At 40.7% G+C, this 25,508-nt stretch overlaps 1 pseudogene; it reads right to left on the reverse strand.

Moving 5' to 3' along the window:
• Positions 1–6,440: 6,440 nt before the first annotated feature.
• Positions 6,441–16,662, reverse strand: LOC141973256 (uncharacterized; annotated as a pseudogene).
• Between the last annotated feature and the right edge of the window lie 8,846 nt (positions 16,663–25,508).

Raw genomic sequence — 25,508 nt, forward strand, 5'->3', positions numbered from 1 at the left:
CTTTGTCCAGTTGAAGGAGTAAGAACATAGATTAATGCAAGGGAATGCACAGTTTTTCTGGAAGGCAATAAGTGTAGGTGTCCCCTAAACAGAAGTCCTGCAACTTCCATATTGAGAACTGAGATGAATGCCTACTCTTCTCATTAGTCTTAGATTCAGAAGGCTGCGTTTGGGCCTAATTATTTTCTCTATCCCTTTCAAAAACTAATTATTTTTTTATGCAGACAGATACGCTTTGTTAACTCAAGGCTTTTTAAACTTTTTGGTCTGGTTGATCAACACTCATAGGAAGTATTCAATGGAAAGCTGACCCAGACCCTTCAAGGTCAAGGAGGATTCTTTATCCTTTTATCACAAGTTATATGTGTTTATCAGAGAAGATGGGAGATTCTTTTTGAAGCAAGTGGAAACAACTTGTCAAGATGATTTCCAGAAACTCTCTTGATTAGTGCAACAGTTTGACAACAGCAAGGTCAGGTACAGTCATAGTGCCTTGCCAAGTGGCTCTGCACCTATTGTGGTTGAAAATAAATGACAAATTATGGAAATTATTAATGCAAAACGTGATATACCTAGTATGTAAATATATTTTTTTCAAGATAAGACAGGATATGAATATACGATGTAAACCTAATGTCAGCTGAATAGAAACATCTAAATGTCTGGTGTAAAAAGAGGAACAGCAGGGAAGTTTAGTAAGGAATGGAAAACAAAAGTTGTTTGGTATCATATTGTACAGCAAAATTATATATATCTCATTCACATTCATGAACATAAATGATCTTCAGTGCTAGAGCTTATAATAAGGATTTGCCCCTTAAATTGTTGTCCTTTATTTTCTCAGTATTTTGAACATAGAAAAGTTTGATTTAAATCATGTCAGTAAATTTTTTCCAAATAACAGTTTTTTTCCTGTGATACTGGTTTACTCGAAGAACTTCTTTCAAATAAACAAAGCCTATTTGTATTTCTGTATTTCGTTTGACCCATATTTTAATTGTCAAAATGCAAACAGATTCACATTTTTAGTTACGTTTCAACACATTTGAATCATTTAAGTAAAATCATTTAAGAAGAAGAAAATAAAATAGTCACATAAACAGTTGTTACTATGCAAGTGTATTTTTAATATCTGATTTTCATCATAACCTTAGACTACAGTGTGGGTTATATTTCCCTTGCTGATTTATAAGTATAATGTAAACTCTAGGCTCAGCTAATGATATTGCAATATAAAACTCTTCTGTTGCAAAGTAAAGACCTCGCTTAGCACTGCAAAGCTCTGGGTTCATTTCAATGTGATCACTGAGGCACTGTGGAGGGATTATGCTTTTATTGTATTTTTTTTCATGAATACATGAATGAATAATAAGTTCAACAAACAAGAGTTCCCTAGTGGCTATGTCAAAGAAATAATTTTGAAAGATATTCTGAATTTCAATCAATCATCCTCAATACTTCTTGTCCTGCTGAGGTCTGTGCATTAATAAAGTCAGTGTTTTGGAACTACTGTAAATGGTCTCGAGTCTTGAGCAGAAAGTCCAAGATCAGGAATTTGAAAAGGATTGTGAGAAAGGAAGCATCCTTTGTGTATTCATAGATACATATTTTGGTTGTACCTACCTTTTCACACTTGACAAGCATTGCTTGTGTTGTATTTGCATGTCCAGAACATGTGCTTGTTTTGTGTGCCTTCACTTTCAACATGTTATTTCCCTTAAAACGGACTTTAAAAGTAATGCCAAAGCCATATATATATATAAATGCATACACACACACAAAAGCTTGAGATTCAGATAAAGCAGAGTGTAAGTGCACAGAGTCAGCAGTTTATGTAGAACACTACAGTCTTATTCCATCTCTGTGGAATTTTATGGGTGCATGATAAAATGATTAAAATACTAGTTCATCAAAAGTGTGATAAGAAGAATAAATACACTGATAAGAAAGCCATAACTTTGTAATATTTGCATGTAGGATAACATCAGTATCAAAGGAACATACTTGATATGTTTATATCTTTTACAGTAAGTAGTAGAAACAGATACCCTGTAGAGAATATCACAGTGTATTATATACCCTATTCCTGGGGCTAGGTGTCTTGTGGATGTATCAATTAAGAGTTAAAAAAGAAGTCGTCTTTGGAATATTTTCCAAAGGAGAGATGAGGGGAAAACCAAAGATATATTCTGACGGAATCCATAGTCTAGTACAAGGCTTTTAATTCTGGGTCTTGCTCCAACTTTATTCCCCTCTTTTTCTAAAAAACGGGAAGGTTTGTGATCTTCCATTCCTTATACTCCCCCACTTCCCTTCCTATCTCAGGCTATTACTGAGGTCTTTTTCTTGGTGTTTGCTGTTACTGTATAAGAACAGAACCAATTTATGTACCATAGTTTTTCTTACAATATGTATCTACAAAATTGTACAGTTATTCTTCAACAAAAACATACAGACCACCAGGCTGTAACTGTGGAAGTTGAAATTATTAGTCATATTGTACAAAAGCTGACTTGTTATATATTTGACATACTTTTCTTAGTAGATAATGGTCAGCAGTAACATCTCCAAGGATGTAGCTTCCATCTCCTCATCTCACCTCATCTCATCTCATCTCATCTCATCTCATCTCATCTCATCTCATCTCATCTCATCATCTCATCTCCACCCCTCCGACATCCCTCCAGGATGTACTGCTAGTGTCTTGCTGTTTAAATTTGCCAGAAACAAGTAGTTCTGCCATCAAGGACTCTTATTTGACAGTTTGCTTCTGTTTACAGGATATTCCTTCCCCCCAGCTGGTACATATTGCTCTTACACCTTTTCTTTCATCACTGAGAAGTTGTTGTATCCTCAAAGCACAGGTCTTATGTTGTTTTGAGGGGCAGTACAAAGTGTTAGTTTTGCAAGATGCCTGTTTTTCAACTGGGCATTTTTACAGATTAGTAGAATCATTTAGATTGGAAAGGACCCTTAAGATCATCATCAAGTCTGACCATAAACCTAACACTGCCAAGTTCACCACTAACCATGTCCCTAAGCACATGTCTACATGTCTTTTAAATATGTCCAGGGACTCAACCAGGTGACTCAACCACTTTCCTGGGCAGCCTGTTCCAATGTTTGATGACCCTTTCAGTGAAGAAATTTTTCCTAATATCCAATCTAAATCTCCCCTGGTGCAACTTGAGGCAGTTTCCTCTCATCTTATCACTTGCTACTTGCGAGAAGAGACCAACACCCACCTCACTACAACCTCCTTTCAGGTAGCTGTAGAGAGCAGTAAGGTCTCCCCTCAGCCTCCTTTTCTCCAGGCTGAACAACCCAGTTTCTTCAGCTGCTCCTCACAACACTTGTGCTCCAGACCCTTCACCAGCTCCATTGCCCTTCTTTGGACAAACTCCTGCAGCTCAATGTCTTTCTTGTAGTGAGGGGCCCAAGACCGAACACGGTATTCAAGGTGCGGCCTCAACAGTATCAAGTACAGGGGACAGTCACCGCCCTAGTCCTGCTGAAAACACTATTTCTGATGCAAGTCAGGATGCTATTGGCCTTCTTGGCCACCTGGGCACCCTTCCAGCTCATATTCAGCTGTCTGTTGATCAACATTTCCATGTCCTTCTCAGCTGGGCAGCTTTCCAGCCACTCTTCCCCAAGCCCATAATGTTGCGTGAAGTTGTTGTGACCATGGTGCAGGACCCATCCCTTGGCCTTGTTGAATCTCATACAATTGACCTCGGCCCATCGCTCCAGCCTGTCCAGATCGCTCTGTAGAGCCTTCTTGCCCTCAGGCAGATCAACACTCCCACCTAACTTGGTGTCATCTCCAAACTCACTTGATCCACTCATCCAGATCCTTGTTAAAGGGTTGACCCCAATACAGACCCCTGGGGAACACCACTTGTGACCGGCTACCAACTATATTTAACTCCATTCACCACTATATGAGTTCCTTTTTTTTCTTGATTATGTTGTAGAATCGAGGTTTTGATAACTAGTTGGCTGAGAGAAATATCAAATTGCCAATGTAAAATAAACAGACCTTTTATTGATATGTTGACTAATTTAATCTTATTAAATCCCCTTCAAATTGATTGTCACTACCTATTTGTTTTACCACTCTGTTCCATGTACAGCCATCGTTCATGCAAAAGAGGTCAGATGGGGCTGTTTTCCCTCTCCCATTTATGACCAAAGGGACTACTTTGTGTTCTGACCAGTTTTATAGGTTTTCCTCATTTCATGTTCTAATGAAGTTTGTCAGTTGTTTCTCTTTTCCTCTTAGTTTTAGAAGCCAACTTTTATCCTCAAATCCTTGAATAATTTTGGGACCTGTTTGCAATCTTGTTGTTATTCTTTTTGTAATATATTGACCAAAATAAAGTATATCCGGTGCAGCCTCATTAATGCCAAAACACAGTAACCATATTTGCATTTTCTTCTAAGTCTCTACTTCCCTTTGGTGATCTTTTTTCCTTGTTTACTGATAAACTCTTCTCTGTTCAAGTATAACGTAGAAATAATATTTCTTTCCACTAAGGGACTAAGATGATTTGTGCTAGTAGATAATAAGCTTGGATTTTACAAAAATCTTCAGACGTGCCTATTGGGTCTTTAGCCTCATTACAAACAGCTTCATCTAGTTTTAACGTGTTTTGTAGTACACTGTAGTACTGGAGGAACATACTAGACTTAAGGCTTACCTTTTTTGATGTAATTTATTTTTAATCTCATATGAAAACTGTCTACAAACAACCACATCTTAACATAAGTAATTCCTTTTTAAATCACTAGCTAGTCACATAAATCCTTGCAGAAGTGGGCCCTTCTCTATATAGAAACTTCATCTGCCCCAGAACATTTGTTCAGAGTTTTCTCACATGCTTTGAGACTAGAACGTCTTCTTAGTGCATGGTAAGCTGATTAATACTACTCACGGTTTTTCTGCCTAATGATGTCTCAGTACCCTAGATAAGAGGCAGCTGAATTGTGCTGTGCAAAGAGAGCTGCTGTGTTAAAGAGTTCACAGACTTGTGGGTATGACATTGAACAATGAGAGAATTAGTATTATATGGAGGAGGAAGGAGCTGAGAAAAATAGTGATTGACTCACAGAAAGGAATCTGTAATAAAATTGTTTTAACTGGAGCAAATCCTTACTGAATATGGGATCTTAAAGAACAGAATATGCTTCAAACTCTTTTCCCTTAGAAAAAGTAACTAACAGTCACAGGCTCCCCTTTTAACCATTTGGTGTAACAGTTGCTTCTGGATAATGCCCTTGTGGATTCATACAGGTGATTCATTTTTTTTTAGGTGCCCAGGGTTTACTGCATTAATTTGCCAGCATGGGGAGTTAGCTAGACATGCCTTTGTGCACTGATCATTTTCCAACTCATCTTTAGGTTCAATGAATTACATATTTGTTTGTTTTGTTGGTTTGTGAAATCCTTCTATTTCTTTTTAATGTCTGAAATGGTTCATATTAAAGCTTTCATAATACCCTTCAGTTTCTGTGTTAAATTGATGTTTAAATTGGAATGAAAGTAGGAACCTTGGCAGTTTAGATAATTCACTTCATCTGGTGGCCAGCTACGTTAACAATCACATCATATGCCAGCACTTACACTAGATGAAAGGAGTCCCTGGGGCACTAGAACTGCATTTTAGAAGCAGAGTGAAAATACAGTTATGGTCTTTGTTTCATCGTTTTATTCTGTAAAATGGTAAATTATTTTAACTGGATTTTTAAAGTGCTAAAAGAATAATTCAAAGGTTATGTTGAGGGCTGTTTTGGGTGGATTAGCCTTGGAAGTTGAATGACAATTGATCAGTATTCTGGACAGGAAGTGTTCAACACAATCTCAGCAAATTATGTCTTTTTATTCCAATGTATTGAGCACTTGGAGGAAATGGTATATTGTTACCATATGAATAATATCAAAGCCTCACATTGCAAGATGTATTTCAGTCTTCTGAAATCAAATGCATGGCCTCCCCTTCATGTATTTAAGTGCCTCCCTTTGTAATATAGTGCATGCTTGAACCCAAAACCCTTTTCTTGCCTAGGATGGACAAACTGAATTTCAGGATTCAATTGCTGGTGTCTGACTGCACATTCGATCACTTAGCAAAAACAATTGGCTTCCTGCTTGAAAAGTAACGTGTATTTGATTAAAAATAAGATTCTTATAGGAAAAATTTTTGTGCTTGTTTTTGGGTGGTTTTTTTTTTTTATTTTTAAGAGCAGTTCTCACTGACAGCATTTATGTCATCTGTATTTTCCTGATAATAGTAGTTATTATAACTACACTGCATGAAAAACATGAGTTTAAACAGTTCTTTACATCTGAGGTTATTCTGATTTGGCCTTCATTATTATCTCCTTTGATTACATTTCTCAAATTACACCAAATTTAAAAATTCCACAGATTTACAGAGCTACTGTCCTTCTGAATGAATATGCTTTTCTTTCTTTTCCTTTACCCTAATAAAAACAAGCAAACCTTCTTTTACTTTGTTTTGGGTTGTTTTGGTTTGGTTTGTTTGTTTGTTTGTTTTGGTTTTTTTAGAGCTGGGATAGGTACACAAAAAGAAAATCTTGTAACTTGAAAATCTCAGCTAGAATGAGTCTGTTGGATGAGAGCTTGTTTGACAGCCTACCACAGACAAATTCCAAATGCTTAAACAATTTAGACCATTACTTTAAATGCTATAGGTAAGAAAGTTTGTTTGCACTAACTGTTGACTAGTTATTGACCGATATGTTTGGCTCAGGAAGATTTTTACTTATTATCCATAGTAGCTTTGTTTACTGGCTGAGTAGAAGAGCACTTGCAATTGAGGACCAGTGTAAGTTAAATGAAAAACATTTAACACTACTATGAAACTAGTGGAAATTGGAGGCTCAGAACCTGTCAGGATATTTCCAGAATTCTGAACAATCCCAGTTCACACCAAGGGTGAGGCTGGCTCAGATAGATTTGTCTGCCAAATCGATGTTGGTTTCTCTGCTTTTTAGCATTAGTTAATGTGAAAAATGCTCGGTTGCCAGTTATCAACGGCTCAGACAGGATGCGGTTGAAGCACTCTTTATTACATTAGTGCAAGACCGGGTGCCCCACCAGGTGGACGCGCCCAACAGCCATCGTGCAATGGTTTATATCCCTTTCTCCCGGCCACAAGTTCCCTCCCCTGATTCCTCATTGGCTGAGTACTACAGGGTGTACAGACTTCCCAAACCGCCTACCGATACGCCCCTTCAGGTATGTGTTCATATGTCGCATGTTCATGGAAATGAACCTTGGCTTTCTCCAAGGCGGAGAAAATATGCATGAGCACATCACACAAGCGTACTGAGACAGAAAAAGTTCGAAATTCAGGTTCCCCAAGTCTCTGGGTATCTGCATCCATCTAAAGCCATTTCTAAGTACTGGTCATCACAGTTGACAAAAGTACCACCTGTCTTCTCACCCCAGGCCAGGAATTTCAATGGTTGTGAATTGATCTCGCTAATTGCTTTGGTGAATCGCTCCTGCCATTCCCCTCAGGCTGAATATGCGAAAACAACATTCTTACCCTTACAATTCCCCCATGTTTTTATTTATACTCTTGTTGCTTTTCGCATATTCTCTGAGTATTGTTCTATGAACATTTTTCGAGTTTTGACAACATGATTTTACATCTTTTCTCTGATGACAAGTCACCTCTTGCATCTTCATCTCCCTCTTCCTCTAGTAACATCATCTTGTCAAGAAAGAGGCATGGTTCTCGAGGCATCTGTTTTGACAAGGCGGTTTCAATGAGACGCTGGACCAATCCTCAATCGCAAGGGATTATGCAGCATCCTATTGCTGTTAGAATACCTGCTACTACAATCAAAGAAGTGAGGCTAGATACAGCCATTCCCTTCTATTTCCCAAATCAGGAATCCAACCACCCAGTTAGTGAACTGTCTACTCCTGAATTATCTTCTAGTTCGTCTGCCAAGGTAGTAAGTCTCTGTAATGCTTTGGTGATCAGGGGCTATATTATTTGGGATAAAAGTACAGCATTTGCTCCCCAGCATTACACATACACCTCCTTTCTCAGCTAATATCATATCTAGAGCTATTCTATTTTCCCAAGCCATTCTACTCTTGGCATCTAGTTGCTCGGCAATCCCTTTTAATGCATCTCTGGTATAATTTATAAACCTCTGTTGATTATAATAAATATCATTTATCCAGTCTACATTCTTATTTATAGTTACCCACCAAAATAAGAAGGACTCAAGGCCTGCTGATATTTGATTCCTTGCCTTACGCTCATCGGGGACCCCCTGAGGAGCTCCAGTAGAGTCAATGTATATCTGATCATCAAATGATACTCCTAGGTTCCTCTTTGCTTGTCTACCTGATGGCTCTGCTTTTCTTTCAAATGCCAGGGTAAATGGGATGCCGAATTGAACATTTGCACACATTCCCCTCCAGTCTGCTGGTAGAATGGGTTGTAGGATCTTTCCTCCACAATACCACCATAGGTCTGCTTTGGGGATACTTAATGCTGAGTAGTTTCCCGCACCACCGTTAGTCACATTCAAGTTTTTTGTGCACAAGTTGAATTCTCCCACAAATCTAGTAGCCTTCCCACCCTGTCGTGAGAGACAAGCTGAATGGTTACCAGAGACAGTGGAGAAAGTAGGTGGTATCTTGACATCTTTGTTCTGTACAGCGGGAAATAATAATGCTAATGACTTGCAAGTTTCATTACCCCAAGCAGCCTTCTCTTGGTAGAGGCCAATCATGGACCGCATGCCTCGTGTATCCTGAGACCAACCCAAGGGGAAGGGAAAAACTTGTGCCATGGGTCTTGCTGTTGCACAGACATAGCAATTGCTACGATTTACACTCTGTACCGTATATTTGATCCATTCTGCCCAGGCATTTGTATCCCCATGTCCTGTCTCTATTTCAGAAGTCTGTTTAAGATCTTTTACCTCCACAACTGCCGCAATTTTAGGATCGTTATGGAGGATCAGTCTTCCGTCTTCAGGGGATTGAGTGGGCTGCGTTTTTCCTTATGATCTTAGGTGGTAATGCCCATACTATTATTCTAAATCTCGCTACAGGGTCCCTCCCTGCTACATCTACTCCAAGGCCATAAGTGTGATCTACAAGGTTATCAGCCTTTTTAATGGTTATTACTATGGGATTACATTGTAAAGATGAGCAGGTGGAACTGGGGACCCCTTTAGATATGCTTATGTGATCTCTTAAAGCCTTTGCTGTATTGGACAGGGAGGGTGTATAGGTCCATCCCTGGTAGGTGGTAGTCCACCATACATGATCCCACCCAGGACATGGCAGCCCCCTATAAATTTTTGTCTCAGGGCATAGATATTTACTTTCACTACTTAGTCGTCTTTGGGTTTCAACACCTCCACAGTTGAACACCTGACAGGCATCAAATTGGATAGTTTGGGGTCTTTCTGTCCTAGTTACATTTATCTGGATACCCAGCCCCTCCCTTCCATTTATCATCTGTCTTCTCATTTCTATTTATACTGTCACTTGTATTAAGGCCCATGGCTATTAACGTAATCACTGCCATCCAATTTCCTCCTAACATTTTTACCAGCAGACCTTTTTTTTTTTTTTTTTTTTTAGATCGTAACTGCAATTGCTCCTACTTCCAATATTTCACTTATTCACATCTGTAAGGTAGATGGATGTTTTTTCTTGAATGTCATCCTTAGAGGATCCTCAGTAGTCTGGACTTGCCATTCACAGAGTTCCTCTGCGGGTTCAACTGGTCCTTTGAATCAGGTATAATGTGTCCACCCTTTCTCAGCTGTTCATACCGCAGTCTCTGTAGTCAAGAGGACTTGGAATGGTCCTTCCCAATCTGGCTGGAGCTTGGCCTCCTTCTAGGACTTGATTAGGATCTAATCTCTAGTTTGGAACTTATGAACTGTGAATTCTAATGGTGGAGTTTGAGCTAGTAGTCCTTGATGCCTGAGAAAAGATGATGAAGAAGACTGTCCAAGTATATTGTTTTTAAGAAATATATCCTTTGTTTCAAGTATGGTGGTCCAAAGACTATCTCATAAGGGGAGATTCCTACATCCTTACGATGTAGGATCCTTAATAAGGCTATAGGTAAACACTTAGTCCAAGGCAGTTTGGTTTCTAATACCAGCTTGGATAATTGTCTCTTTATTGTCTGATTCATTTGTTCCACTTTCCCAGATGAAGGAAGGTGCCAAGGAGTGTGGAAATCCCAAGATATGTCTAAGCTTCTCATTAAGACTTGTAATACCTTTGAAATAAAATGTCATCCCTGGTCTGAATCAGTATTTTCTACTATCCCATATCTAGGAATAATTTGTTCCAAAATTATTTTGGCCACTGTCGCTGTTGTAGCTGACAAATGACCTACTAACATCAACAGGTACCTCACTTTCCCTACTTTAGGCAATTCAGTAAAGTCAGTCTGAATACTTTGAAAGGGTCTTACACCCAGATTCCTCCCTCCGATAGGTTGTTCCTTAAGCATCTTATTTATTTTTTTACATGTTAGACATTGTTCAAAAATCTGTCTGGCTATAGTGTAAATTCCTATATAGTCATATTTTTGCAACGTCAGGTCTCACATGGCTTGTACGCCCCAATGGCTCCCTTGGTGCAGGATGGCCAAGACTTCCCTCATAAGCTGCTTATTTAACATTTCTCTCCCATCAGGGAGTACCCATTTCCCGTTCAGTTCACTGACACCCATTTCCTTAAGCATTTATTTTTCTTTTTCCTCAAAGATTGGTGTTTCTTGTAAAATGGGTACTTCAGGGTTAAGTTAATTCATGGTTACTACGTCAGGCCCTAAGGCTGCTTCTCAGGCCTTTTTGTCTGCTAATCTATTTCGCCTTGCCCAAAAAGAGTCCCCTTTTTGATGTCCATTAACATGCACCACGGCAATTTCAGCTGGCAAAATCAGATTGACTAGTACCTGTCTGATAAGCTCTTCATGAACCACTCCCTCTTTTACTTCAATTTTATTCAATTATTGCATATCCATTATGTCTTTTTCTTTGTATTGTCCTTGAGGACCCATCCATAAATGACCTTAGTCCTGTGTGCAAAGGCACATCCCTGAGATCCACTCTTGCCTTGGTTTGGTAATTTATTAAGTCTAAGCAATCTTGTTCCAAGTCAGAGTCTCTGTCCTTATCCTTGCCCTTCCACAGAAAGGTGGCTGGGTTCAAACACGGAGCTGTTGTTAATACTAGGTCATCTTTTTCAATCAATATCGCTTTTTTGACTATTTCATTTACTTTTCTTAAGTTTTGTACTAATCAGTAAGAACTATCCATTTTTCAAACTGGCAAAATGGGGGCGTTGAAAGGGGACATACAGGGTTCAGGTAGTCCATCCTTAAGCAACCCTTCAATTATTGGTTGAAGACATTTTCGCCCCTCTGCTAGCTGTTGTACTATGTCATGTCCATCCAATAAGGCAGTTTTCAAGGGGAGAGATTTTTAGTCCTCCCCTATTACCCTCTTTGACCCACATGATGGGGTTTATATCTACTTCATCCTTAGTAATAGTCATATATTCCTTATAAATGTGGATTTGTAATCCTAAAGGTATCACCAAATCCCGGTCCAGCAGATTACTGCCTGCCTTTGGGACACATCAAACTGATAGTTTTAAATACAGAAACCATAAACCCTTCCCTTTTTATGCCAGCCACCAATGCCCATTGGTCCGATAGCTCCAACCCCAAGGGAATATAATTTAAAGAAGTCCTGCTTCCCCGGTATCAACCAAGAATATCACTTCTTCCTCCCGGGGTCCCACCCTCAAAATTATCAAGGGCTGCTGGTGGGATTTATAGCTAAAGAGCCCCTCTTAGTAAGTCCTCTAGTGGCCTCTCATTCCATCCCTCTATCTTTTGAACTTTTTTCTGGATGTCTGGCCATGCTTTTGTGACAAAGTGGACTTTTAGCAATCCCTGAGCTACAGGGTCTTTGGGGTTCGTACCAGAATATTTTCTCATCTGATCTCGTAGCCTTTGTAAGAAGGCTGATGGACTTTAGTCCTTTTCCTGTTGAATCTCAAATGCCTTGATGAAATTCTGAGAAGTTTAAGTCTTGACGTAATCAGTTCTCTGTTGACCCGTATTTTGGCCAAAAAACCTTACGTCCCAAAATGGGCTCCTTTGTCCACACAAAACCACAATAATGTATCACTTTCTTTTCATTTTCTTTTTGTCCTTTCCCTTTGTATTCGGAACGTTCCTCCATTGTATCAACATTCTCCCCAATGGGCTGTCTGGGGGAATGTTTTCAGGGACCTTCCCTGAATTCCCACTAAGCCTAGTCTTTTTGTTCCCCCCCCCCCCTTTTTTTTTTTTTTATTATTTTGTTTTTGTTTTTTGTTTTCTTCACGAGACTTCTGGTCATTTTCCTCGCAGTACAGCAGAATGCTACTGCGGACTCCACCCTCAGCCCGTACTAATGCACAGCTCACTTGCTCCCACCCACCAGAATCTACCAGATCACCAAGCAGTACTTAACAGTCCAATTTTCTTACCTTGGTCCATGCAGAGTTGCCTGAATCATCTAGGTTGGAAAGGACCCTGGAGATCATCTAGTCCAACCGTTCACCTAGCACAGTTCCCACGGACAGCGTATCCTTAAGCTCCAAATCAACACCACTCTTGAACACCTCCAGGGATGGGGACTCCACCGCTGCCCTGGGCAGACCATTCCAACACCTAACAACCCCTTCTGGAAAGAAATGCTTCCTAATATCTAGTCTGAACTTTCCCTCGTGCAACTTGAGGCCATTACCTCTTGTCCTGTTGCTTTCTATTAGGCTAGAGGCTCAAACCCAGCTCTCTGCAGCTTCCTTTCAGGTAGCTGTAGAGGGCGATGAGGTCTCCCCTCAGCCTCCTCTTCTCCAGACTAAACACCCCCAGTTCCCTCAGCCGCTCCTCGTACCACCTGTGCTCCAGACCCTGCACCAGCTTTGTTGCCCTTCTCTGGACACGCTCGAGTCATTCAATGTCCTTTTTGGAGTGAGGGGCCCAAAACTGAACACAGGAATCGAGGTGCGGCCTCACCAGTGCCGAATACAGGGGTCAGATCCCTTCCCTGTCCCTGCTGGCCACGCTATTGCTGGCACAAGCCAGGATGCTATTGGCCTTCTTGGCCACCTGGGCACACTGCTGGCTCCTGTTCAGCCGGCTGTCAATCAACACCCCCAGGTCCCTCTCTGACTGGCAGCTCTCCAGCCACTCCTCCCCAAGCCTGTAGCGCTGCTGGGGGTTCTTGTGGCCCAAGGGCAGCCCCCGGCATTTGGCCTTATGGAAACTCCTCCAGTTGGCCTCAGCCCATGGCTCCAGCCTGTCCAGGTCTCTCTGCAGAGCCTCCCTGCCCTCGAGCAGATCAACACTCCCACCCAACTTGGGGTCATCTGCAAACTCACTGAGGGTGCACTCGATCCCCTCGTCCAGATCATCAGTAAAGATGTTAAACAGGAGTGGCCCCAAAACCGAGCCCTGGGGGACACCACTCGTGACCGGCCGCCAACTGGATTTAACTCCGTTCACCACAACTCTTTGGGCCCGGTTGTCCAGCCAATTTTTTACCCAGCAAAGTGTGCAATTGTCTAAACCTCGAGCAGCCAGTTTTGCCAGGGGAATGCTGTGGGAAACGGTGTCAAAAGCCTTGCTAAAGTCAAGGTAAATTACATCCACAGCCTTTCCCTCATCCAATAAGCAGGTCGCTCTATCATAGAAGGAGATCAGGTTTGTCAAGCAGGACCTGCCTTTCATAAACCCATGCTGACTGGGCCTGACCATCTGATTGTCCCGCATGTGTTGCATGATGGTGTTTAGGATGAGCTGCTCCATACTTTCTGGGTACCAAAGTCAAGCTGACAGGCCTGTAATTTCCCGGATCATCCTTCCGACCCTTCTTATAGATGGGCGTCACATTGGTCAATTTTCAATCAGTCGGGACCTCCCCGGTCAGCCAGGACTGCTGGTAAATGATGGAAAGCGGCTTGGCGAGCACCCCAGCCAGCTCCTTCAGCACCCTCGGGTGTATCCCATCTGGTCCCATAGACTTGTGTGTGTCTGTGTGATGCAGCATGTCACTGGCTGTCTTCTGGATTTCAGGAGGATCGCTCTACCAGCCTCTGTGTTCTGGCTGAGGAGGCTGGATTCCCTCAGTACAACTAGTCTTGTTATTAAAGACTGATGCAAAGAAGGCATTAAGCACCTCAGCCTTCTCCTCATCACTTGTTACCATGTTTCCGCCTGCATCTAGCAGGGGATGGAGACTCTCCCTGGACTTTCTTTTGCTGCTGACATAATTATAGAAACATTTCTTCTTATCCTCGATTGCTAAAGCCAGATTAATTTCCAGTTGGGCTTTAGACCTCCTGATTTCCACCTTGCATAGCCTCACAGCCTCTCTGTAATCACTGTGTGTGTCTAGCCCCTTCTTCCAAAGGCTGTAAACTCTCCTTTTCTCCCTGAGTTGCAGCCAAAGCTCCCTGTTCAGCCAGGGTGGTCTTCTCTGGCGTCAACTTCTGTTAGAGCACCTGGGGACCGCCTGCTCCTGAGCCATTAACACTTCCTTCTGAAAGAGCGCTCAGCCTTCCTGGGCCCTTATACCCTTCAGGACAGTCTCCCAGGGGATCCTTTCAAGCACGTGCCTAAACAAGACAAAGTCAGCCCTTTGGAAGTCCAGGATGTCAGTTCTGATACCACCTCTCCTGACCTCTCTAAGAATAGAGAACTCTGTTATTTCATGATTGCTGTGCCGTAGTTGTCCTTCAGCTGCCACATCACCCACCAGCCCTTCTCTGTTCACAAAGAGGAGATCCAGCAGGGCACCTTCTCTGGTCAGTTCACTCACCAGCTGCGTCAGGAAGTTGTCTCTTACACATTCTAGGAATCTCCAGGACTGGTCCCACTTTGCCATGTTGTATTTCCAGCAGATGTCTGGGAAGTTAAAGTTGCCCACAAGAACAAGGGCAAGAGATGGTGAGATTTCACCCAAATGTCTATAGCATATTTAATCCACCTCTCTGTCCTGGGTGGATGGCCTATAGTAGACTCCTACTACAACATCTGCCCTGTTGGCCTTCCCCCTGATTCTAATGCAAAGACACTCAACCCTGTCTTCACTACACCTGTGCTCGAAGCAATCATAACAGTCCTTAACATACAGAGCCACCCCACCACCTCTCCTTCCTTGTCTGTCCCTTCTAAAGAGCTTGTAGCCATCACCTGGCACACTCCAGTCATGGGAAACATCCCACCATCTTTCTGTAATAGCCACTACATCATAATTTTCCTGTTTCATCATGGTTTCAAGCTCCTCCTGTTTGTTACCCATGCTGTGTGCATTGGTGTACACGCACTTCAGATGGGCCGATGTTTTGCCCCTTTCCCCCTTCAAATCGAGTTTAAAGCTCTGTCAATGAGCCCAGCTAACTCCTGCCCCAAAATCCCCTTCCCTCTCTGGGACTGGTGCATCCAGTCTAATGTTAAAAGTTCAGGTGCCCTGTATACCAACCCATGATTGAAGAATCCAAAGCCCTGATGGTAACACCATTCTTAGAGCCACCCATTCATCTGCTGAATTCTCCTGTAATCTTCCTCGTCCATCCCCCCAACCAAAGGGATGGAGGAGAACACAGTTTGTGCCCCCGACCGCTTAAGCAGTTTTCCCAAGGACCTGAAGTCTCTCTTCATTGCTTTAGGCCTTCTCCTGGTGATGTCATCACTACCTACCTGAAAAACCAGGAGAGGGTAGGAATCCTTGGGTCTCACTAGGGTAGGGAGTTTTGCTGTAAGGTCCTTGACACAGGCCCCAGGGAGGCAGCAGACTTCCCTATGAAGCGGGTCTGGTCTGCATATGGGGCCTTCGACACCCCTTAGAGTGGAGTCACCCACTACAATGACTCTTCTGGGGTTCTTTTCAGAGCTGGTTTTAATACCTGGTCTGAAGTGACCTGGCCTTGGTGGACCGTGGTCTTCTTCATTGGTCTCATTTTCTTCCCCCTTCTCTTCTTTGTTCAAAAGTTCCAGGGCCCCGAATCTATTGTGAAGGGGCACGATGGGGGGTGAGAGACGTGGGGAGAGGATTTTCCTGCCTCCCCGAGCAGGGACCTGTTTCCAGCCTCCCTCGTCTCTTAGGGCCCCTCCTTCTGCCTGGTAGCAGGAGGGTGAGGGATTACCTGCCTTGTTTGCAGCTTCCATTAGCTCCTGTTGCTTCAGGGGTTCGAAGGTGTTACTCCACCAGCCAATTTCCCATTCACATTCCCTAACACTTCTTAATCTCTCAACCTCTCCTTTGAGTCCCTGCACCATGTGAGCAGGTCACCCAGCTGATCACCGCACACACGGGTGCTGTCCCTGCTGCCCTCCGGCCCAGGCACTCCCTGCACCCAGGACCTGAACCTCTGCATGTTTGTGTGGCAGCTCCGTCTGGGTCACCATGTTCTTTCTGGCGATGGTTTTGATGCGAGTGGAGACCCGGGTTCGGTCTACTCGTGGAGGACCGTAACGGGGCTAGCTTGGATAAGTTCAGGAACCCGGAGAGCGTCTGCGCCCTGTCTGCTCGCCCTGCCTGCGCAAACTGACGCGCCTCACACTTCTGACGCGCCATGCCCTGTTTGCCCGCCCTGTTGGCCGCGCTCCCCGGGGGCTGCTCTTTTACGTGGGGGCGTGCGACGTCGTCACTCCGGTCTCTGCCCGCTCCGAGTCCCCGCTGCCCTGGTTCGCAGCAGCTCCGCCTTCCCGCCCCGGGGAGGGGGGGGCGACTTGAGGCTCTCCCTCTTCCCTGGGCTTCTGCCTTCCCGTCTTGCGGCTTTGCTGGGAGTTTTTGATGCTTTCCGGAGGGTTCCCCGCCACTGTCCTCCTCCTCGGAGCCCTCTCCTCACCACAGTGCTTTCCAGGGTTCCTTTTATATATATTTTTTTCTTTTTTTAAAATTTTTTTTTCTTTCTTCCCCCAGTGATTCACAAGGCCTGTCTGTATTATCAGTCTCAGCATCTCAGTCAGTCCCTGTGGAGTCACCGTCGATGATTCGCAAGACTGTTGAAATCAACAGGGCGCACGTCCTCGCCCTCAACGGCAGAGACTCCCAGGCGACGACTTCAATCCCGGACGAGCCCCCAAATCGTGAGAAACGCTCAGCTGCCAGTTATCAACGGCTCAGACAGGATGCGGTTGAAGCACTCTTTATTACATTAGTGCAAGACCGGGCGCCCCACCAGGTGGACGCGCCCAACAGCCATCGTGCAATGGTTTATATCCCTTTCTCCCGGCCACAAGTTCCCTCCCCTGATTCCTCATTGGCTGAGTACTACAGGGTGTACAGACTTCCCAAACCGCCTACCGATACGCCCCTTCATATATGTGTTCATATGTCGCATGTTCATGGAAATGAACCTTGGCTTTCTCCAAGGAGGAGAAGTTAATATGCATGAGCTCATCACACAAGCGTACTGAGACAGAAAAAGTTCGAAATTCAGGTTCCCCAAGTCTCTGGGTATCTGCATCCATCTAAAGTCATTTCTAAGTACTGGTCATCACAACTGAAAAAAGTACTACCTGTCTTCTCACCCCAGGCCAGGAATTTCAATGGTTGTGAATTGATCTCGCTAATTGCTTTGGTGAATCACTCCTGCCATTCCCCTCAGGCTGAATATGCAAAGACAACATTCTTTCCCTTACAGCTAATATAAATATTCTTTTATTTTAATTATCCTTTTTGAAATAGCTAAGTGATGTATTTCACAATTCCCTTTTCAATCAAATTTATTGTTAAAAATTCAAAAGCCATTGCTCCTGAAAAACTATACTATTACTCTTGTAGCACTTCCAGCACTAGAAGCTCTGTACTAGGTTCTGCTTTTCTGGTCTTGCTTAGCAACACTTGATCCACCAAAACACTTAAGCAGGTTTCACTTTGGCTCCATGAATAATACTGTTGAAGTCAAGGAGACTACAAAAGCTTAAGTGTTTTGCCTCAGGGAACAAAGGATGTCCTTCACTTCAAATGACAATACAGATGGAGGAAGAGGGGACTGATTTCTCATCGTTACTAAAAATGATGCTACTTATTCCATCACGTTATTGCCAGTATGAAATACCATTCTGATACTTAGGAAATAGTTCTTAAAATAAAATTTTGAAAAGATGTATAGTTTTTTTAAGGTATTTATTGCATGATACACATCTTAAGCTCACATAACTAAAGAACTGATGCTGTCTTACACTAAACATACAGTTCTTGTTTCATGAAAGGCAAAGAAGAGGGTGAAAGAAAAAAAAAAAAATCAATTCCAGAAAATCCATCAATTTACTGTGAACACATGGCCTTGTTTTAAAATAAAATTTAAAAAATCATTGTTGTCTTTCCAAGTATTTCTCCATGACTTAACTGATAAAAAGATTTACAACAAATCCATTTTATTTTTTAAAAGGACATTTGGGAAAAATAGTTCCCTGAAATGAATCTATAACTTTAAAGGGTGAATCAGCCAATAGAGTGATGACTACATATTTGCGATTATTTCTGGTCTTGCTGCAGTTAAACATGTGCTGAAGATTTAAAGACATCTCAGGTGGTCTGAAACTCTTACCACCCAGACTGATTTTGGTTTTAGTATACTATAAATAAATGTCAGAAACCACATATTGTTATTAAGCTGTGCTGTGGTAACTCTTAGAACTGGCAATAAGTCAGTGGAAATGGTGTGTTAAAATGAACTAAAATAACACCAGTAGACTTATGCTTTTTAAGGAATAACTCCCTACCCCAGTAGTCCAGCTGTACACCTATACATCATTTGATTATGAAAGGTGTGATTAAAGATTATACTGACTGTCAAATGTATATGAATGCAATAAATGAGAATCCACAAGAAAAAGTACTCCTTAGAGATGGAAACATTACATATTATTTACATTGATTTTCAGATAGTCAGATCTGTGGCAAAGTGTCTCTACAAGAAATGCAGAGGTATTTTCAACTGCATCTTGAAAAATGATAGAGACATTTTTGGATTTAAAAGGGCTGTAAGCTGTGAAACAGTAACTTTTTCTAACAAATCCCAGTCCCGGAAATGCCTGTGCTAAAGAGCTCTGTGCTGATCTGCTGTGAAAATTGGCAAAATATTCCAACATTTGCTGAATAAAACTGGGATGAAAATCTTTCAAATGAATCCTTAATACAGGCTCTTTGAGGTGCTATACAACTATTCTGTTCATTATACACATTTAGTATATATCAGAGATAACTGAAAGAAGAGTTAAGGATTAGAAGAGATACTGAGGGTTGCCATGAGGACCTATGCTTTGTTGATGGAACAATGTTTGTATGTACTAAAACCACACAGGAAAAAGTAGACAAAACTATTTTTCTTTGAGTTTGGAGACTATTTTCTATTTATGATTTGTCTAAACCCTAAAATGCCAAGTTGGCAGGATGGAGTAGGAGGAGCAGACAACAATGAGTTCATATTCCCTAAATGTGGGTAACCACACTCTAGTCTCCTTCTTCCTCAGTCTTCACTTGTTCACTCAGAGAGAAATAAAGACATTTTCTTAAATTCTGTTGAGACTGTGAAAAAGAGGACTGCAACTATGTTAGGTTTGTTGGTGCAGGGTACCCAACAACTACCTCAAGGATTCTGGATTTGTTGCAGTCACTCATAAGATCTTCGACTTATTCTTTCTATTGGTTCCTGTTATTTGAAGCAGCGGGAGACTGAAAAGGACAAGACTATAACTTACTGATATGTTCAGAGGGCTACAGTCCTGTGAATTTTGTTTCCTGCTGACAATAAGATGGAAGAGAAGAGCAGAGTAGCAGTAAAATATATCATGATGGCATCAAACCTCTGTGCCCTGGATGGTTTGTTTGATCACCTTTTAAAGAATCTGTAATTTTAAGATTATTGTGACCCTTTCTTTAGGTCAATGGAAGAGGACTTCTGTCCTTACTCCTGCTGTTCTTACTCTCTACTATTATCTAAAGACAATGTATTTTTTCAGGACTGATGGTAATGAAAGCAAAGCCCTAAAAAGTAAAAAAGTAGTGAGAAATTGGGAAGAAATTATATCAGAAAAAAGTCCAAAGTGAAACCTAAAACTGCTCAAAGGTTGTTTCCTTGCCATTATGTTACAGACAAAAATCAGATTACTTGTGATAAAAGGTCTTAGTAGGCTTGCAAACTTTCCAACTACATGAACCTAGGCAAAAGAAAAAAACATGGACTTGTATACAGTGTTACAATTATTTTATCTGAAATTATTCTTTACAGTGAGGTGTACTAAATGTGGCATTTGTTAATAGATCTTCCTTTAGATCCCAAGTATGAACTTGTCATTATTTTAATTTCTTAAAAAAAAAAAAAAAAAGAGACTATATTCATGTGAATAACCCTACAACGGGTCATGAAGAAAAGCAACACTGAAGCACTATCTCACCTCTTAACTCTTGCCAATTTACTTTTTTTTTTACATCTATCTTAATCTTAGGTCTCAGCCTTGCACAGAAGGTATAAACATTTCTTTATATAATCTTCAGGTACAGTAAATGGTACGTGGTAAACAGGGGGATTTAAACCAAATCAGGAATGTTTCTTTATGGCCACCAAGTGTGTCAGACAAGGAAGGAGATCAAGTCTATGGTAATGTTCAGCCCAATATTGTAGAATGATGATTATTCTGAAGATTATTTTTTGGTTTTACTGTATGTACTGATGAATGAAAAATAGCAATCAGGGAATCTTAAATGTATTGTACCTATGTTGGTGCTGAACTTTACTTATACCAAAGCATACATTGGTGATGACCACATCAAGCAAAACAAAGGTCATAATCAGAGTTTTGTGATAGACTTAAACTCTATGTTCTTTGTATAGTAGTTCAATAAACAGTGTTTAGTTGAGCAGGGCCTCCTTTTTTCCTGTGATTCTTGCCTCTCTGCTTACATAAATATTGCTCAGTGAGAAATATGTAACAGAAAACTGAATTTTAATTTGCAGACTCTAACTGCAAAGCATGGTTTGATTATAGTATTAAAGTGAATTTAGTTGTTGCACCTGTACATACTGTCTACATTTTACCTGTGCTACTGCTGTGTAAATTATCTTTTGTCTAGTAGTGTACAAAGTCAATCAAAAATGGGACAAAAGGGAGTAAAGAATGTGTTGTGATTTTCAGCATAAGTCCTGTGTACTAGGTGTCTGGCTTTTGTTGGCCGGATATTTTTTTGCAATTTTCACAGTTGCCTAGGTTTCTTAAAATTATATGTACAGGTAAGTTGATTTAAAAAAAAAAAAAAAAAAAAAAAAAGGAAAAAAGGAAAGGAAAAAAAGCCGTCGTATTTATTTAGAATGTAATTGGACCAGGACTGTAATATAGCTTCTTTTTCTCTCTGAAGTTCTGAGTTAATATTTATTTACTAGATGCACCAGTATGAAGCCAATGGTATTCTCTCCTGTAGCACCAGAAATATAGGGGGAGTGTGCACCAAGAACTGCTCTATTTCTTTAAAAGAAAGTGAAATAGTTATACACAGATATCAGGTATTTTAGCACTAATTACAGCCTAATCTGTAATGGTCTTTTTTCTCCTCTATTTTTCTCTAATGAACTTTGCTACTGAGCACTAGTAGTGGCTTTTTTGTTGGGTTGTTATTTTTGCCTGGAATAATTTATAGTCTCACTAAATCGTTAAGGCTGGGTCCCATAGCCATAAGATTATTCAGCGTGTGTGTGTGTGTGTGTGTGTGTGTGTGTGTGTGTGTGTGTGTGTGTGAGTGAACAAGCAGAAAATGCTAATCAATTGCATAAAGTGGTTTGATGGCTTATTGGTTGTTTTTCTGGTAGTGAAATGACTTTCAGGAGGATATTTTGATCACTGGATAATATGACAGGTAAATTTTGACATAACTTCTGCTTTTAATTCTGCTTAAAGCAGTCTGAGGGAAGTGGTTCATTTCCTAACCCTTGGAAGAGGTCAGAAACAGCATTACTGGAATAATAGTAAGAGACCTATATACCAGGTATCTCACTACCATCTAACTACTAACATCAGTGTTATGATGAAGTAGCTGAGCAATGGATTTTACTACATGCAATACTCTATGAAAAGTATACCAGTAAAAGAGATCCCTACCCTGTGAAGTGAGGTATATATTTCACTACTGGTAACACCTACAAAATGCAGGAGCTCAAATATTACAACATGGAAATTAATATGTATTGGTGATCTTCAGACAATAGTGGTACTGTGTCTGGAGTTTCTGCTGTGAGCTTCCATAAAGCTTATTGGCCTTTCATGCAGCATGTCCAATAAATCAGTGAGGTTTAAATAACGCTGCCCTTGCAAACACCTGCTTATCTGCCTTGAGAAAATTCTGCAGCGTTTTAAACATCACTTTACGACATTGTAAGTAATGCCTGCTCTAGAAGTACTTGGAAGAGCCATTAAAGTTAAGGGTCTATCAGCATTTCATTATAAAACTTGATTTCAAGGGGTTTATAACTCAACCTTTTAAAAATGCATTTGACTGAAACCTGATATGTGACTCATTGCATTTTTTTAGTGTTGGACAAATTATTTCAGGTGGTGTTTTTATTTGTGGGAGGAGGAGAGGGGAAAGAGATATAAATATTTTTTCTTACAGAAGAAAATTTTTCCTACAGACAATGAGCCTTGAATGTAGATATTTTATTTCCATACAAAATGTCTTTCTGATTATGTACTTCCAAAGATCTTATCACATCATATGAACTAATAGCTTGCAGTTACCATACTCTATATATGCACCCTTAATGAGCATGCAACTTTTCTATTTTTTTCAAAGAGCATTTTGAGAGAGGTTTTTTATTGCTTGTAGTTTTAACAAATGGTATTGTTACCATAAAAGCCATCAGAGGAACTCTCTAAGACTAATTTTGGAGTTTCAGAAAGCAAGCATTTTTTATTGCAGCGTTGGATGCATGGGGGATCATTCCATCTAAACTATACCAAAAGCTCATCCTTTATATACCTTAAAGACATGAATATTCATACTTTTCCAAGAAGTTGCCGCCTTTCTGCCTACCTATTACATTTAGATAATGATGGCATTGCAAAATTACACTACGCATGCACAGGGGTCTTGGGTGATCGTTGGTGGTCGTTTGTGGAGTTAGCCCCCTATTCCTTTTTCCCTTTTATGGTCTTTTGAGGACAATTTCTTCTCCTTGGATGTTTCCCAACTCTGTTGTCGGGCCAAGATGTTCTTTCTTATCCACTTTGTTTGAGCATTTCTGCCAGGATGTATCTATTCTCAAACTTTTGATATTTTCTCTGTACATTTTAATTACTCGGGCTTTGTTAAACACAAAGTTAAACATCGTTTGATAAAAGACTTTCTTAATATTTAAGGTATAATGGATCACTAATTGTTACAGGCCTCAATTTGCAAGGACCAACTTTTTGCAGGCATCAGCTGGCAGGCATCAGTATTAAGTGCTTTGTGTAATGGAAGACAACACTGAACACATAAGTTAGGGTTTATAATGATTTTATTTATTATAATGATTTTATTTATTATCATCATAGTTAATTTTTTAAAATCTAACAAGTGACATCTTTATCAGCTGCCAAGTACATTAGTGCTGTACTTTACTGGGCTATTCCATTTGATCCTTCATAGAAGAATGAAGGGTGGGATTTGAAACACACAAGTTAGTTTTTGTAAGGATACCACATCTGAAGTATCTTTGCAAAGATATTAATCAAAAGCTCTATGAAAATAAACAAAAATAAATGAAGCTTTCCTAACTGCTCTTCTATAGTATTATAATTTTCCAAAATACATTCATTACTGGAAAGGTATGCAAAATGGAATAGAGAAAGAAACAGCTTTATTCTGAGGTGCTGATAAGCATTCCAAATCTTATAGATAAAACAGCACTTGGATTTCTCCTGCAAACTCACTGGCCATGATTGTAGGTCCAAGAGGGCAAGCATAATGTACTCTCAGCAGAAAGCACTGCTATGTAAGTAGGCTATTGCACTGTATGCCATTTTCAGTGTCAAAATTATCCTGAGCTATAGCGCTGTTTGAAAGGCAGCACTACAAAAAGTCATGGTATGGAAATGCCTCAGCTGAAATGCTAAGAAATTTTTATTTTTATAAAGTACGTTGTACTTTATAACTTTATGTTCTTTAATATATGTTGACATTTAAATGACCCTGATTATGCAGGAATGGGAAGCTCTTTTATTCAGTTTGGTGAAAGCTGATTTAGAAGTCGTTTAGTGTTTTCTCTCTCTTTCCACTTGTTCTTTCAACTTAAATTCTGGGTAATTGCACTTCAAAGTAGATTTTCGCTCTTTTGTATGAAGGTAGGTTACATAAAGCCTACTACAAGTGTTTTGCATTCCCTTAAGGGAGAACAAAGAAATGTGAAGGGGAAATGATCAGTTAAGGTGGTCTGAATTTGTGTTTGGATTCGACCAGATGGCTGCAGAGCTGTAATTCAGTCAATATCTTTTGCCTTGCTTTAGGTTCCCTTGAACATATCCCTATTTTACAAAATCACAGGTTGGGGAGGGACTTCAACACATGTCAAGTCTGGTATGACTAATTGTAGGAAGTTTTTTGGTGAACAGTAATTTAGGCAGTCTGTATTCTGGAGCCCATTCTGAACCCCATTCTGGATGAAGGAAGATGTTTAATTTTGTCCTTTGGGCAGCATCAGAAGATAAAATTCAAGCACAAACTGACACAGGTCTGTGGGTGAATGTGTGTGTACATATTTACACGCATTTCTAGGTAGCATAGAGCTAAATTATGCATAATGGAAATATGCCTTGTTAGTTTAATGAAAGCTTTTGGTCTATTTTAGCTCCTGTTCTTGCTAAGCTTTTTTTACAGAAGCCTCTGACCACTTAGCCAAATGTAACTTTGCAGTCATAGCATTTTTCACTGAGTGGACTGGTGGAAAACAGAAGCAGCTCTTGTTCTTATTGTTTGTCTTATCTTGTTCTTATATGTTTAGCAGTTCAACTGAAATATCTTGGTTTCTTATCTACCTCATATCTAACTATTATACTGTTGTATTATACATTTGTCACAGAATTTAGCAAGGCTATGGAATAATGGCCCCAATTCTCTACTTACGTCCCACACCCCAGAGTCCTGCCAGTTTATAGAGACAAGAATTCTGTTTGTATTTCACATGGCCTGCAGTGTTTCCTCACTGCACAGTCCAGCTGAGCGTGAACACAAAATGCATCGTTGCTCCTTGGTTAGGGAGATGCACTAAAAGACTTCCAGAGAGCTGTCTAGTCCTTTAACACCGTGGACACATTGTTTGTACTGTGAAAGGTGTACAGAAAGTGAATCAGCGGGACTCATATCAAAGTAGAGAACGTTGACAACACAATGATAGTTCTCTGTTAATCTGACCTATCACAAAGACTTTCACACATCCCAGGAAC

Source organism: Athene noctua, chromosome Z (genome assembly GCF_965140245.1).
Source record: "Athene noctua chromosome Z, bAthNoc1.hap1.1, whole genome shotgun sequence".
Taxonomy (NCBI): Eukaryota; Metazoa; Chordata; class Aves; order Strigiformes; family Strigidae; genus Athene; species Athene noctua.